Source organism: Psammomys obesus, unplaced genomic scaffold, assembly GCF_907164565.1.
Source record: "Psammomys obesus unplaced genomic scaffold, mPsaObe1.curated_primary_1811, whole genome shotgun sequence".
Classification (NCBI taxonomy): Eukaryota; Metazoa; Chordata; class Mammalia; order Rodentia; family Muridae; genus Psammomys; species Psammomys obesus.
In genome coordinates, this window is record NW_026589732.1 from 2,387,892 (window position 1) to 2,402,111 (window position 14,220).

The 14,220-nt window shown below is 52.7% G+C and overlaps 1 protein-coding gene across 2 annotated transcripts in view; it reads left to right on the forward strand.

Moving 5' to 3' along the window:
• The first annotated feature begins 344 nt into the window (after positions 1-344).
• The window catches only part of Tmod1 (tropomodulin 1), a 75,544-nt gene continuing 61,668 nt past the window's right edge, over positions 345-14,220 (forward strand). For both annotated transcript variants that reach the window (XM_055605306.1, XM_055605307.1), the window contains exon 1: positions 345-417. The gene's annotated coding sequence lies outside the window, so the exon portion shown is untranslated. The remainder of the gene's footprint in view (positions 418-14,220) is intronic.

Sequence of the window (14,220 nt, forward strand, 5' to 3'; positions counted from 1 at the left end):
GGGGGGGGGGGGGGGGGGGGAGAGAGGACAGGTTGCCTCTTCAAAGGAAGAGCGAGGTGGAGCTGGGCTGCCTTCTCCGGAACGTTCTAGACCCCGCGAGAAGAAAGCTCTGCCCATCTTTGTCCAGAGACCTCCAACGCAGCCCGAGAGCTTCGGAACGACTCATTCACCTGGCTGGGAGGCCTGGGTGGCCCGCGAGCCTCCTGGCGAGAGCCGCTCCCCCGCCCGGGCCCGCGCAGCGCCCGGGCGGCCCTGGCGGAGCTGGAGGGCAGGGAGGGCGTTGGGGTTGGGCGGGGCGCGGTGACAGCGGAGCAGGGCCCGCCCCCGGCTCCCACCCGCGGCCGCCAGGGACCGAGGTCGCCCAGCCCAGCGTTCCGCTCGCTGCCGCCGCGCGCGCTCCTGCCGCCCAGCATTCCGGTAAGACCCCGCGCCCGCCAGCCGCGGAGCCCCCTCGGCCTCGCGGGGTTGCCCGCCGCCGCGCCGGGGCGCAGCCATATCTGGGCAAAAAATTCAGCTGTCGCCGCCGCCGAGAAGGGACTGAGCATGGTTCCCTCTATAAATAGCCGCCGCCTCGGGTGGCCTTCGGAACTAGGGGGTCCGGGGGTTCGGTTCCCCAGCCTGGAGATCGAGTCGCTGGAGCTCGAGTCCCCGCAGCCTGACGCGCGCGGTCCTCGGCAGGGGCCCCGAGGCTCTAGACCTGGCCGCCTCGGGACCTTGGGGGCCGCCCGGGTTGCCCCCGCGGGCATCAACACAGTGGGAGCTGGGCGCGAGCCCGCCCGGGAATCTGGGAAGGAAGTGGGTCCGCGCTCCGGGGCCGCTAAGTGCGGATCTGGCCCGTGCGGGGAAAAGTTTGCCAAACTGCCTGAGCTAGCGAGGTTTACGGCAGCTGATGGTGCTGCGCGTCCAGGTGGGACAGGGAAGAGCCTGGAGGCAGGAGGCCGCTGGCTGTCGCCAGCTCAGTGGTGGCCTAAGTAATCCTCCTTTCTTCTCTGGACCTCGGTTTCCCGTTTGTAGAGTGAAGTCAGAGTCCTTTGAGCCGATGGCGCCCGAGACGGTGAGAGCGGCCAGGCGTGCTCTCAACTGCCCACACCTGTTCTCCAGTTTCGGGCTAGGGATGCTGGGGACGCAGCTGCCGAAGTCAGGCGGTTCTCAGAACTAGGAATAGGCTGGGAAGTGTGTCTGGGGTACTTCAGGACGTCTCTAGGCTGAGTAGAGCTAGCAGCACCTTGGCAAAACAAGTGACCAAATGAACTGAACGGGCTGTGGCACCTTAACAAGAAGTCCCCACTCTCTCCTTAGCCTCCCCCAGCTGGTGCTCACCTCCCACAGTGAGACTCTTGAAGACCACCTGTCCCCAGCAGAGCCGGACCGGAGGCCCGGATCCTGGGTTCTTCCTTAGTAGGGACACGGATAGAGCTGATCTTCCTCCGAAAGTCCTTTTGTTGCCCGTGAAGGGCAGCAGAGCCCCTTGCTCAAGGTCATGCCTACCCCATGCTGTCCTCCTGCCTTTCCTCTTAACTGGCTCTTCCCTGGCAGGTCTAGGGACTCTGAGTCGCTCTTTTATGATATGCCTATGTCTGGGACTTTCCCAGGCTGGAGTAATAGTGTGAAGATTCTAGTAATAGATCCTGCAGATTCCTCACTTTTCTCTAAAACTGTCTCCATGTTTCACAGATAAAGGAGTGGAGGGGGAAGCAAGCCCCATAGGAAGGTTCCCACCGACTTCAGACCTCACAACGAACAGGCAGAGTGAAGACAGGGAACCTGTCACTCTGGCATCTTATCTCTAATGAGCTCGGCTCACAGTCCACGGGTTAAACAGCCATTGGCCCTCGGGTGCCTTGCATCCTAAGAGGGAAACTAGAGTCTTCTAAAAATAGTCCCAGCCCACCTTATCAGGGTCTGACACCTTCTCCCTCCTCTTGGGCAGGGCTCTTTGCTGCAGCTTCACTGCAAGGGAAAAAAAGAAAAATCAAACAGGGACTAGGTGGTGTCAGCTCTAAGTGACAAAGGGGAATGGCCCGGAGTTCAGGACCCCGGCTCCAGCCCCAGCTCTGTTACCCACCCAGCGTGACCTTGAGAAGTGACCTCAGTGGACAAGATGGTCTTTAGTGGAGTTGGAGTGCAGAGGGCACTTCCAGGAAGCCCTCTAGCATGAGAAAAAGGAAGTGCAGGGAGGAGAGGGGCACCTACCTTGTGCTGAGGCGTGGGGTGGGGGTGGGGTGGGAGGTGGCTTTACAAGAGTCAAGTGGAGAGGTGGGCGAGGGAGGCAGAGGCAGGAGCTTACATAGAAACAGGTGCCAGCTCTCCCACGCTGCCCAGGGACAGAGTGGTTGGCGAGTGGAGAGAAGCCATCGTCGGAATTAGGAACGGGCAGTGGGGACTTGGTTGTGGCATGGCCGGGCATTCAGAACTATGACCCGCTGGTGACACCGTTGATCTCTCCTCGGTTTCCCCCTGTGTGCCACAGGGCTAACAAGAGTAGCCACTTCGTTCAGTGTGTAGTAGGGGTTGATGGTGGACAAGGCCTGAGCTTAGTTTAAATCTTTCTGGTACCTTCTGAGGCTGTGGTTAGGGAGGCAGAGGCAGGAGCTTACATAGAGACAGGTGCCAGCTCTCCCACGCTGCCCACCCCCTCAGCTCAGAGAAGAAAATAAAGGTGATGGAAGGTGTTAGGAGGAGCGCATGCAGAAGGGAGGCCCAGATGAGTGTGGTAAGGGGTAAATTCTGGGGAGACCACAGGGGTAAAAGAATCCGAGGGGCGTGCCCATGGCAGGATTGAGGTCCTTCCTTGAGAATTTGCCACACCTCACCAGCTCTGCATATGGCTTCCAACCCTCAGGATTTTGCTGAGGAAAAAAAAAAGGGGGGGGTAAAATTAAGCAGCCCTGGTCTGGGCCCCTATGTCCCCTGGCTGACTTCAGTATCTGTAAAGGAGGGTGGCAGGGAGCCATGAAGGGTGAGTTGACCCTGCTCTGGGGGCCTCATGACCTTGGCTTGCTAACTTCTGAGATGATGTCATCTATTGATGACTTCTGCTGAGCCTGGTCATATGGCTTCTTCCAGACAGTGTTTTGATTTTTCGGTCTTACCTAATGGACCAGCCCAGGCTGCCAACACTTCTAAAGAGGCCAATTGACTTTCCCTTAAAGCCAGAACACCAGCTAGATCAATTATTTGGCTGCTAGGAGTCATTATCAGTTTAAAGCCAGGGGCCTGCTCCTTGGGATTAGCAGGAGCTCAGTCACCCAGAGCTGAGGCCATCTCTCTTTCCATTTGTTTTGTAACATCCTCTGGTTTATTATGATGGCAACAGACGCTCGGATGCTCTCAATGATAATGAAAGAATGAGCTCATTGGAATCAACCTAGCTAGCATGGTCTGGAATCTTCTGGGCTGAGGTGCTGGGTCCTCGGCTGATAAAAGCCAAACAAACTCAAGCATTTTTGCTCATGCCATTTCATGGAGATAAGCTTGAGATAAGCTCAATATTCCGGTGCCTGCAGAGGTGGGACGGTGGGGAGAACAGGGGGTCCCCCCCCCCAGGTCTGTCTTTTTATACTCTCAGGCTCCCTAGCCCCGGCTGCCGTCTACACTGGGATGTTAGAGTCGTGCTGCAGGACTGTTCCTAGAGATGTCTGTGCTGGATGGTGGCAGCGACCACTGGACATTTCCTCCGGTGCCCAGACGAACCGGGGAAGCAGAGGCCCTCTTGCCCCGCTCTGCCTCCTTCATGGACATCTTCTGACTGTCCTCTCAGTGCTGCCACCTCTAATTCTCGTGGCCTCTTATCCTGACCCTCTCTCACATCTCAGTACCTACCCAACAAGTTCTTGTGTCTAGTCTGGACAGTTCTCTTTCGCTCCAGGCTCCTGCATGGCAGACAAAGCCAGGAACGGCTCCCAAAGATGTTACAGCCTTGCCTTAGCCGACCCAGCTTTGAGCTCCCCCGTTAATCCTCCTCTTCTGTTCTCACCTTGGTCACCACGCATTGAGCCAGAGCCTCCCTTCCCTCCACTGTCCCTTTCCCTTCCACACAGTCACCCAGGCAGTTCTCCCTTCCTTTACAGCTCCTGCCCATTCTTAGGTCTACATGCAGCACTCCAGTCAAGGACTTAGGTATCTCTACCCCAGGCCATTGTTGGAGTCTCTTAAAAAGGGACCGTCCTACCATCAAAAAGCTTCCCAAAGCAGAGCTGTGGCCTTTTCAGTGCTCTTTTGGGGGGACTCCCCATTTCCTATTAAAGACCAGTGATGTCTTAGCATCAAACAGGATCTGGTCCCAGAGTACTTTGAAATCCCCACTAGGCCTGCCCCCGATTCTATGAAGCTTCCCAGTGGTCAGAAGTGTCCCCTGCCCCTGCCTCATACTCCTGCCTCCTGGGATGCTGCTCTCTCCCTCCACAGCCCAGGAACTTGAGCCACCCTTTAAAGTCCAGCCCCGCGGTTTCTTAACTGCACTCCCCTCTCGCCCCAGAGCATTAGCATAGTGTGCTCAGACTGGGCCCATCTGCTGCCTTCTCTGTCTGGGCAGACAGGAAGCTGTTGGAGGGCAGCGTTGGCAGCTCCTGTAGGTGTGTAGCATCCTTAGTATCTAGATGCTTGCTGCGGTACAGGTTCTAGTAAACGGTGGACAGATGAATGGATGAGTGAATGACTAAGTCATCACAATGACATATGATGTACACCGACTGGCATTTACATGTTTTTCCATCCACCAGGCCGTCAGCCCCAGGGGAGCCAGGAACCAGCCTGTTCTGCTTCCTGTCAGGTCCCCAGCCTGTCACTATCACACTGAACAGCTGATGTGACAATCCACCATGTCATTTGAAACTCACAACAATCCTGTAAAGGAAAAACAGCCGATGTCATACCTGTTTTGTTTGTTTGTTTGTTTGTTTGTTTTTGGGGGTTTTTTTTGTTTTTGTTCTATGATTAGACCACAGCAGGAATTGGGGTGCATATTCCAGAATACTGAGGTGCTGTCCAGTGTTATAAAACCCGAGGAACGAGGTCTTCATATTCTATGTCGCTGCTTCTCAGTCTTTACTGGGCATCTCAGCCCTGTGGAATCCTGTAAATATGCAGATTCCAGCTCCATAGGTACAAAACAGGGCTCCGCAGTGCGGCTTTCCAATGAGTACCTTGCTTCTAATACGCTGGTCTATGCCATCAAGTAATAAACATAATTGCCTCTAAGGCCTGCTAGAGCATCGCTTGATGCTGACCTGCAGCCCTTCCACACCCATGCACTTTCTCCCGCTGCAGACTGTAAGACAACGCCTTCTAAACTCTACACATGAATGCTTTGCACCCTGGCTCACAGTCAAGGCCTCTTTCTGTTCAGCACACTGCGTACAAGTTTGGTATCTGTGAGCTTTTGGTCTGTGCTGGGGTGGGAACCTGAGGCAGCTGAGATGCTGAGGCATCAGACACCCAGGGGTGTGCAGGTTGAGAAGTGATAGAGGGGAAGAGGTGAAAACTAACTTCCTCTGTGCAAACCCAGGCGGAGCACAGAACTCCGGACAGCAGGGTTGTGCGAGTTTGTGCGTGAGCTTTACACAGCAAACGTTCTGCTCGCTTTAAAGCATCTGAGACTCTCAGAATAAAACCAGGTGGGCAAGGAAAGTAATAAAGACAGCAGAGACCTGGCAAGTTACGGTTATGATGCTCTTTGAGAGTCTGGTCAATGCTCTGGATCGTTGCTCTGGAAAAATGAATATATTCATCCATATGGCAGTTCACATACCTTTTCAGGCAGTGCAGAGAGCCAAACACGGAAGAGTGTATCATGCGAGGGTCCTGGCTGGAGATGGCAATGGTTTCTTGACAGTCAGCTCAGCTCCGGGTCAGTGCTGACAGCTGAGATGAGCGCAGCCTCTTCACATCTGACGCAAGTAAGGGCACGGGTCTTTCTAGAGACAGAAAGTTTCGTGAGCCCTGGTTCTCAGCGCGTCGCCGTGGCAACACACCAAATGAGTGTCTCGTAAAAGCCACACGTCACCAGGAGTTTAGGAAGCTTAACACAGAGGCTAAGAACTCAGACTCCGGAACCAATTCCTTGGCTTTATATCTCACAGGCTCTGTAACCTCGGGTAAACTTCACCCCATCTGTGCCTTGATTTCCTCATCTATAAAGTAGGTTGTTGTCAGAATTGAATCAGTTATGTGCGTCAAAGTGGTGGTGGTGCACGTCTTTAATCCCAGCACTCAGGAGGCAGAGGCAAGAGGATCTCGGAGTTTGAGACCAGCCTGGTCTACAAAGCAAGTTCTGGGACAGCCAGAGCAACACAGCGTAACACTGTTTTGTGAAAAAGAAAAGGAACAAAGAAATCAGATATGTGTAAAATGCTCAGGACAGCACCCGGGTCATGGGGCCATGCTAGGCAAATGTGAGCTCTCAGGCTTGGGGAAGCAGCGGGGAGGGAGGGAGCGGGGATGGTAAGCACAGCCTGAGCTTGCCGGGTCTGAGCTCCGGCTCTGAGACCTTGCTTCGAATACCAGGCTCATGTACCCACCCCGGGTCTGCCACCTGGAACCCCAGAATGGGACCTTACTCAGAAAAAGGATCTTTGCAGATGCGGTTAGTTAAGGTAAGGTCATACCAGATAGAGTGCTCCTATGGCCCGTGGCTGGTGGCCTTATAAGGAGCCGTGTGGCAAGGTGGCTGGAAGCTGTGACAAGACTAGGCACACCAGGGGTTGTCCATAGTCACTAGAGGTGGAGGGAGAGTCAGGGCAACCTCCACCCTGACCACCCCAGATTCTCCTAGAGGGAACCAGCGTCGCTGATACCTTGATTTAGCATGCCTGCCCTTCTGAACTGTGCCGGAATCCGTCATTTGTCATGGCAGCCCTTAAAAGCTGACATGGTTAGGTGACTTCACTTTTCTTCACCCAAATCTATAAAGTGGAGATAAAGGCACCTGCCTCAGCGTTAGCAAAGACTGTGGGAAATGAGCCACACAGGGAACTTGGCATGACACCATGCTGCTGTGCGCTGAGGACAGTTGTCAGGCGGGCTGCCGCTGGGAAAGTCCTTGCCCGGCATTCTCCAGGGCCCAAGCTTCTTCCTCAACCCCAAAAGGATGAAAGAAAGAAAACCAGCCTGTACCTGGCACGGGCCTGTTATCTCAGCTACTGGAGAAGCTGAGGCAGGAGAATTACAAGTTCCAGGCTGTCCTGGGCTACAGTGTGAGTTCAGAGCCCCATCTCAAACTAAAGCCAAGAGTGGCCGGGAGGATGGCAGGTGAGAGTGCTCCCTGCTCTTCCAAAGCACTCACGTTTGGTTCCCAGCACAGACATCGGGTGTTTCACAACCACTGTGACTCCAGTTCCAGGGGATCCCCTCTCTTCTCCTGGCTTCTCGGGAATTGGCATATGTGTGTGCATGCACGCTTGCACACTCACACACACACACACCAATCATCATCACCACCACCATCATCGTTTCTGTGAGAAGCTACCATATGACGCAAAAACAGACTCAACAAGATGGCATCAGTTTTCCATTGTGTTTCCGAGTCCTGTTCGTGAGCTTCCATGGAGTATGCAGGATTGTGCCTGAGATAGATTACAAGATAGTCTGTAAAATTCCACGAGTCAGTGCCTGGAAATGGAATGTGTGTGCTTTGTGGGTAGGGCTTTGTGGAAGAGGCCTCACAGGGTCCTTGCCCCCACCCCCACCCCGCCTCCGCCCTGTGAGGGCATCTCCCTTCAGGTTGTACACATGAGGGCTTGGGCTTTCGGCCCTGGCCCTCTGCAGGTGAGCGCTGACCAGTGTGGGATTTCGCCATCTATCCAGACATTAATGAACCATCCGTCTTCATGAGAATTGCCTATTCCTTCCCCTAGTCCCACATTTTTTTTTTTCCTGGGCTGTTCTATTTTTGTTGTTTGTTGCTGCAAGAACTCTTTGTCAAGAAGTTAGCCTTGTGTTCAAGGCACAGTAGATATATTCCTCTCTATTTGTCTCTTGCTGTTGCTCATTTGTGATAATTTTCATATTTTCAAAAGGTATATAAAACATGCTTCATAAAGCTCTGCTTTCGGTGAATGCCCCTCGTGAGGCCAGGTGGAGACAAGCAGGGCCTGGGGAACGTCTCCTCATGTTGATTTTCATTCCTCTAGGACTTGCAGCCATCAAATTCGACAGGCTCCCCTCGCACAGGCTCTCATGTAGCCCAGGCTGGCCTTGAACTTTCGATGTATCTGAGGATGACTTGGAAATTCTGATCATCCCAAGGATCCCAGGAGTGAGTGTGACAGTGTGACTGTGTGACAGTACCCTGCGTTTGTGAGTGCTGGGGCTAAAACCAAGGCTTTGTGCCTGCTAGGCACATGACCAGCCAAGCCACGGTCCCAGCTAGCCCGCCTGCCTGCAATATTCTCTCTCTCTACCCCTCCTCTCTTTCTCTCTCTCTCTCTGTATTCTCTCTCTCTACCACTCCTCTCTCTGTCTCTCTCTGTATTCTCTGTCTCTGACTCTCTGTTACCATCTCATCTCTCCACCTGCCTCTCTGCAGGACTTAAAAGTGCAGGGCTTAGCATAGGTCCCTGGGAGACTTGAGGCTTGCCTTTTCGTAAATGGGGCAGTCATTCTCCCAAACTCTGCCAGCTTCTCCTGTTTGTGTTATAAGGGTTGGCTACTGGAACCCTCCAGAACAGGCACTCGGAGCCTGGCCAGAGCCAAGGTAGTCAGAACCAGGGAAGCTGAACAAAGACAAGGAAGGAAGCAGCCCTTAGGCTGCTTGAGAGAGCCCTGCTAACAAGGATTTGTGTGGTGACTAACACTGTGATGATCCTGAGAGATGTAAAGCAGGGTAGTGTGTGTGTGTGTGTGTGTGTGTGTGTGTGTGTGTGTGTGTGTGTGCGCGCGTGTGCGCGCGCACGGGCATGCATGTCCTTTTTGATTTAAAGCACCCGGAAGCCTTGGTTGCATGGATCTTTGAAGCTCTCTGTGCTCCAGGTTGGGATCTGTAGGCAGCTGCAGAAAGTGACAGGAGAACCCTGTGTTTAGCTCCCCTGCTTTAGGTGCTTTCCCCCATGACTAGCAGAAGGAGCGCAGCCCGAGAAAAGAAAAGCACACAGCCAGCAGACAAGACCCATAGCCGAGCCTCCTCCAATCATGGCTGCAGACACGTCTTTCCTAACAGACCCAGGCTCCAAAGTTTCCGAGCCGTCGGCCCCCCGTAGAAGGCCTCTCCTGGAGCTGTTGTCTCCGCTCACATGCCTGTTGTACAGTGTTGAGGTGTCCCTGTGTTGACTGTTGGGGATTCATGTTTTGGCGACCTCAATCATCTGAAGTCATCCATCGAGCCACACTATTTTCTTCTCGACAGTCCGAATTCTACAGTGCCTAAGGAGGCTGTCCTGTGACCTCGCTCCTCCTGTCCAACAGCTGTTCTACACAGGACACCACCTACCTTCTCTGAACTCAGTCAGAGAAGACTCAGTTTAGAAGGGAGGTCCTCTGCATGGCCAGTGGGCTTTTAAATAAATATCACCTTATTGTTGGTGTGTGTGTGTGTGTGTGTGCGTGTGCATGTGCACGCATATAGAGGCCAGAAGTCAACTTCAGAGTTGTTTCTCAGGAGCCCTCCACCTTGATTTTGAGACAGGATCGCTCCCTGGAACATGGAAGCATTATATTAAGCTGTCAAATTTACAGCCCCAGGGACCCACCTGTCTTCATGTTTCCCGGCTTTTTACACAAATATTGGGCGTCAAGCTCAGGTCCTTGCACAGTAGGCACGGACCTAGATAGGGCATCTCCTTCACCCACTGAACTTGTATTTTTACATTCAATTGGCACCTCAGCTCACATGGACCCTCCTTCTTCCTCTCCAATTCCTGGGTGGGATTCTTGGCATCCAACTGCCCTGTCCCTGCATTGCTTCCCCAGGCCCTCTCATTCATGCGTAGGTACCTCCTGGACCTTTTGCCTGCCCGAAGGGAAAAAAAAAAAATCCTTCAGCACAGTTAGGCCCCAGCCAAGTAGTAAGGTACCCACAGGGATGCCCCATTGCATGGCAACCTGTGGGTCAAGACAGTAGGAGCGGAGATGAGGGTATAGTGTGGCCCGTGGTGTTACAGTGCTCAAGGATTGACTTCCTACCCGGCTCCACCAGATCACGCTGTGCCCATCCTATGTGTGCTAGGAGAGGGGACTTAGAAGCCAGCATCCTTGTCAAACATTACACAGAGAGACCAGGACAAACCAGGAGAGAAAATGAAAAACATCAGTACCTTTAATTGGATTTTTCCCTACCTTTAAAAAGGGGAGTTATTTTTAATTCTCTCTCTTCTGCACACCCAACTATCCGTGTGTGTGTGTGTGTGTGTGTGTGTGTGTGTGTGTGTGTGTGTTTGTGTGTGTGTGTTATGTGTGGCTATGTGTCTCCAGTGGGGTACCTGGACTAGAACTCAAGTCCTGCGCAAGAGTCCTTCTGGGAAATGTGGGAAGGCCAGGGATTTGGACCTTGATCACTCTGAAGCTTTTCCCACTTCCTCCCCTTTTCTCTCTGGATCAAGTGACAATACCGGAGGGACAGGAAACTCATGCCTAAAAGTGGTCGTTTCTTAGACGCCACAGCGACCTCCGTACAGTGGGGAAGTGACTGTTGTCACAGCCTCTTCTCATTCTGTGACCTTGAACTCGCCCCCAAACATGAGAAAGTTCAGCAAACATCCCTCACCTTGTCCCCCCTTCCACACCCGGCTGAGTACTGGTTGACTTCACTAGCGGGTGACCTGAACGGGGACTCACCTGTGTGCTGTGCTCCCATGGGGGCTGTGTCCCTCACTGAAAACTTACCTGCAGCCACCGTGTCTTCCTCTGAGCCAGGGTGGGGCTATGCACTGAGATGAGCTGTCAAATGCAGCTGCTGTCCTCTCTGGCCCTGTCCGGGATGCAGGGTCTTCCGGTGGTCATGGGGGAGCGTGAATTCCATAACCACCCTCCCCGGGTTGTGTGGGGGTTCACGCGGGGTGGGGGGAGGATTAAAGGACCTGGAGCGTGCTTAGAGGAACCGTGCGTTGTGCACTGAGCCCTTCCTCAGACTCGGGGGCCTGGACCGAAAGGGATGCTCCAGGCTGCAGAAATGAGAGCTGACCTAGGACTGAAATGTCAGGAGTAAGGAGGTCAGTTCACCTAGGAGAGGAAGTCTTGACATGGGATTAGGAGCTGGGAAGGTGCTGGGGACAGCATGTCTTGACAACATCAAACCCTAAATGGGGATTTTGTTCTGCCCCAATGGGGAACTCTTAGGGGTAATTGGAAGCTTACTGGCTGCAGGCGAATGGTTTTCATAGGCCATTTGGATGTGGCATGAGGAAGAAGAGCTGAGGCAGAGGGATGGGCCAAGTTGTTGGATAACACAGAAACTAAAGGACCCTGAGAAGAGAAAGTAGGACAGATAAATGAATGGCTGAAGACACAGGGTTCCAGTCACACGGAGACAATAGTGTCCGGTTCCACACTTGTGAGCTACAAAGTGCAGCCAAACTCACAGGCTAGACAGGGCCACTTGAGCACGGTCACAGACAGGAACAGGGCGGAGGGGAAAGAGGGCCAAGTTTCGTCTGAGATTAATGACAGGATTCCAGAGGACGGTGGTGATGGCTAAGTGAGAATTAGTGAATTGTACCGCAGAACTGGACACTTCAACATGGTGAAGGACTGGGATGTGGCTCATTGTGGGGAGGGTATCCTAGCATGGAGCCCCAGGTTCCATCGTTCAAAAGCGTGAAAACTTCACGGGATGTGTATTTTACCACAATGTGATAAGAAAATACAACAATAAGAAGAGAAAGGCTGTCACCCACTGGGCTGACGGAGCTGCAGTAGCGGGAACACATGGCTGGGCTGTGCCCTGGTATCCGGCCTCTGGAGGCTGACAGCCACCACGAAGTTTACGCCCCTCTGCGGTCTCCTCTTTCTCCTCCTCCACCCTATGTCACATCGTTGGCCATTGACCACCCAGACCCCAAATCAGCTGGAGGTGGGGGAAGTATCAGGTGATATAAACATCATCGCTACTTCAGGTTCACCCCGAAGAAGGGTGCTGTGGAGACAGCTCTCTTGGGAGGCATGAGGGACACTGCAGATGCTCTTGTATCTCTGAAGCTAGAGAAGAGAGAGAGAGATTCAGGAGGAGAACACAGACCGCATAGTCTGGGATGCAGGATTTCGTCATGAAGGACCATGGCATAGAATCCTACAGCATCTCCCGAAAGAGAGGCTGGCATGTCAAAGACCAGGAGAGGCTGGCATGTCAAAGACCAGGAGAGGCTGGCATGTCGACTTATCTTCAAGATACTCTCTGGCTCAGCCTTCTGGAACTTGGGGTAATGCTGTCATAAATCAAGATGGTGCCATCTAGTGCCTCGTCCCCTGGAGCCCCTGCACAGCAGACACTGGAGGATCCCCTGCCAGAATGGCCAGCTCTCCGTCATGACAGGGGCAAGCAAGCCTTCTGAAGCTTTCACTTTCTGCGGCTTTCCTGGTGGACAGCCTTGGCTTTAACTGGTTACTTTTTTAATGGGCAACCTGCAGAGTTGCATTTCCTGCCACAGCTTGTAAATTCTATTTTATGTTTAGCAGCTGCTCAAGGTTTGGACCATAGAGAACCAGGGTGGCTAGCTAGCTCTGTAATCTCCACACTAGACTGTAAAGGCTTGAGCATGTGAGGGCATTTCCAAATTTCCTCAGCTCCTCTTTTGTTCTTCATATTGACACTTAAGTCAGGACCCAATTTATATAACACAGGTAAGACAGAAGAGCTGTTTGGCTTCAGGAGGACTGTGCTGGGAGCTACGCTGGGGCAGAGTCACACCCGGCCCAACCCTCCCCCCCAAGGATTTCACACTCCTCTCATCAAGGATTTGCATGTAAAGATGGATACGCAGAGGCTCTAAGAAGAGAGGGCATTTGCCTGAGTTTTCAGGGATGCTAGATCAGAGCCCAGGGGTGCCATCTTTGTCCCTTTGATGGTGCCTCTGCACCAGGCACAGGGCTTAGCTGTGAGGACACAGACAAATAAACACAGGTTTCCTCGGAGCGGCCTTGTGGTGTAATGACGTGGGGGAGTAGAAAAGAAGTGGGACTCTGGGTGCATCAGCAGTTACATTATAGTACCTGGCTCTATGTGAGCCTGGGTGGACTGCCCGAGCCCCAGACTGGCTGAACCCTTACCTGCCTGACAGCACTCATTTTACAACATCCTATGGGATGAGTCCTGGCACTCTGACTATATCAGATATGTGTGTGTGTGTGTGTGTGTGTGTGTGTGTGTGTGTGTGTGTATGTATATATGATAATACTGGACTGTATATGTATATGATATAGTCAGAGCATATATACACATATATACATATATATGTGTGTATATATACATATATATATATGTATATATATTCCAGTGAGTCTCAGCCTTGTATTTGTTCTTTTACTTCAAGGAGTTCTTCAATGACCCTAAGCAAACATATCAAGCAAGGTCAGGGTGAGCCCTCTCAGCCTTTGGCCCCCTCCAGGCATCCAGAGACACTTTCTCAGAGATCTCCTCTGGGTACAGTTTCAAAGCCACCTATGTGGGCTAATTCTGTCATTGCAGTTGAGTAAACAGAGGCCTCAAGAATTTAACGATGGTCATCCTAGCAACTAACATCAAAACTAGCTTTCCAATCCAGACTCTCCATTCCCGACACCTCTTCGGCTAGGAAACAGGGGCCTTGAATTAACAGTTAGAAATGCAATCTCTCCTAAGCCCTGTCTTAAGACTGAGTGGGAATCTGTTAACACACAGTTTGTGTTCCCCATATTTCTACCTCCTCTCCACCTCCAGCATTCTCAGGGCCCACAGTGGGAGGAGAACCCTTCTTAGTAGAATCCATCCTGTGAGGATCCTCCTTTGTAGAAACGAGATGAGTGTGGCTTGAAGCTGGCAGCTTCAAGGTTTACCCTGGGAGATCTTGATTCTTCTCAGCTTATTTAAAGTTAATGCCTCGTCCCTCTATAATAGTCACAAGGTGCTTGCTTGACATTTGAACGGGCTCTAAGGGCCTATGAAATAGAGATTTTGAACTCAGCAGTGGCTCAGGGTGGCTGCATAGTATAACTTCCCTGGATGCAACAAGAGGAGGCCTTATCAGGGAATTTGAAGATGCCTGCTCGTCAAGTCCCATCGTGGGGGTGGCCTGTTGTTAGGCCCCACATCTCTCC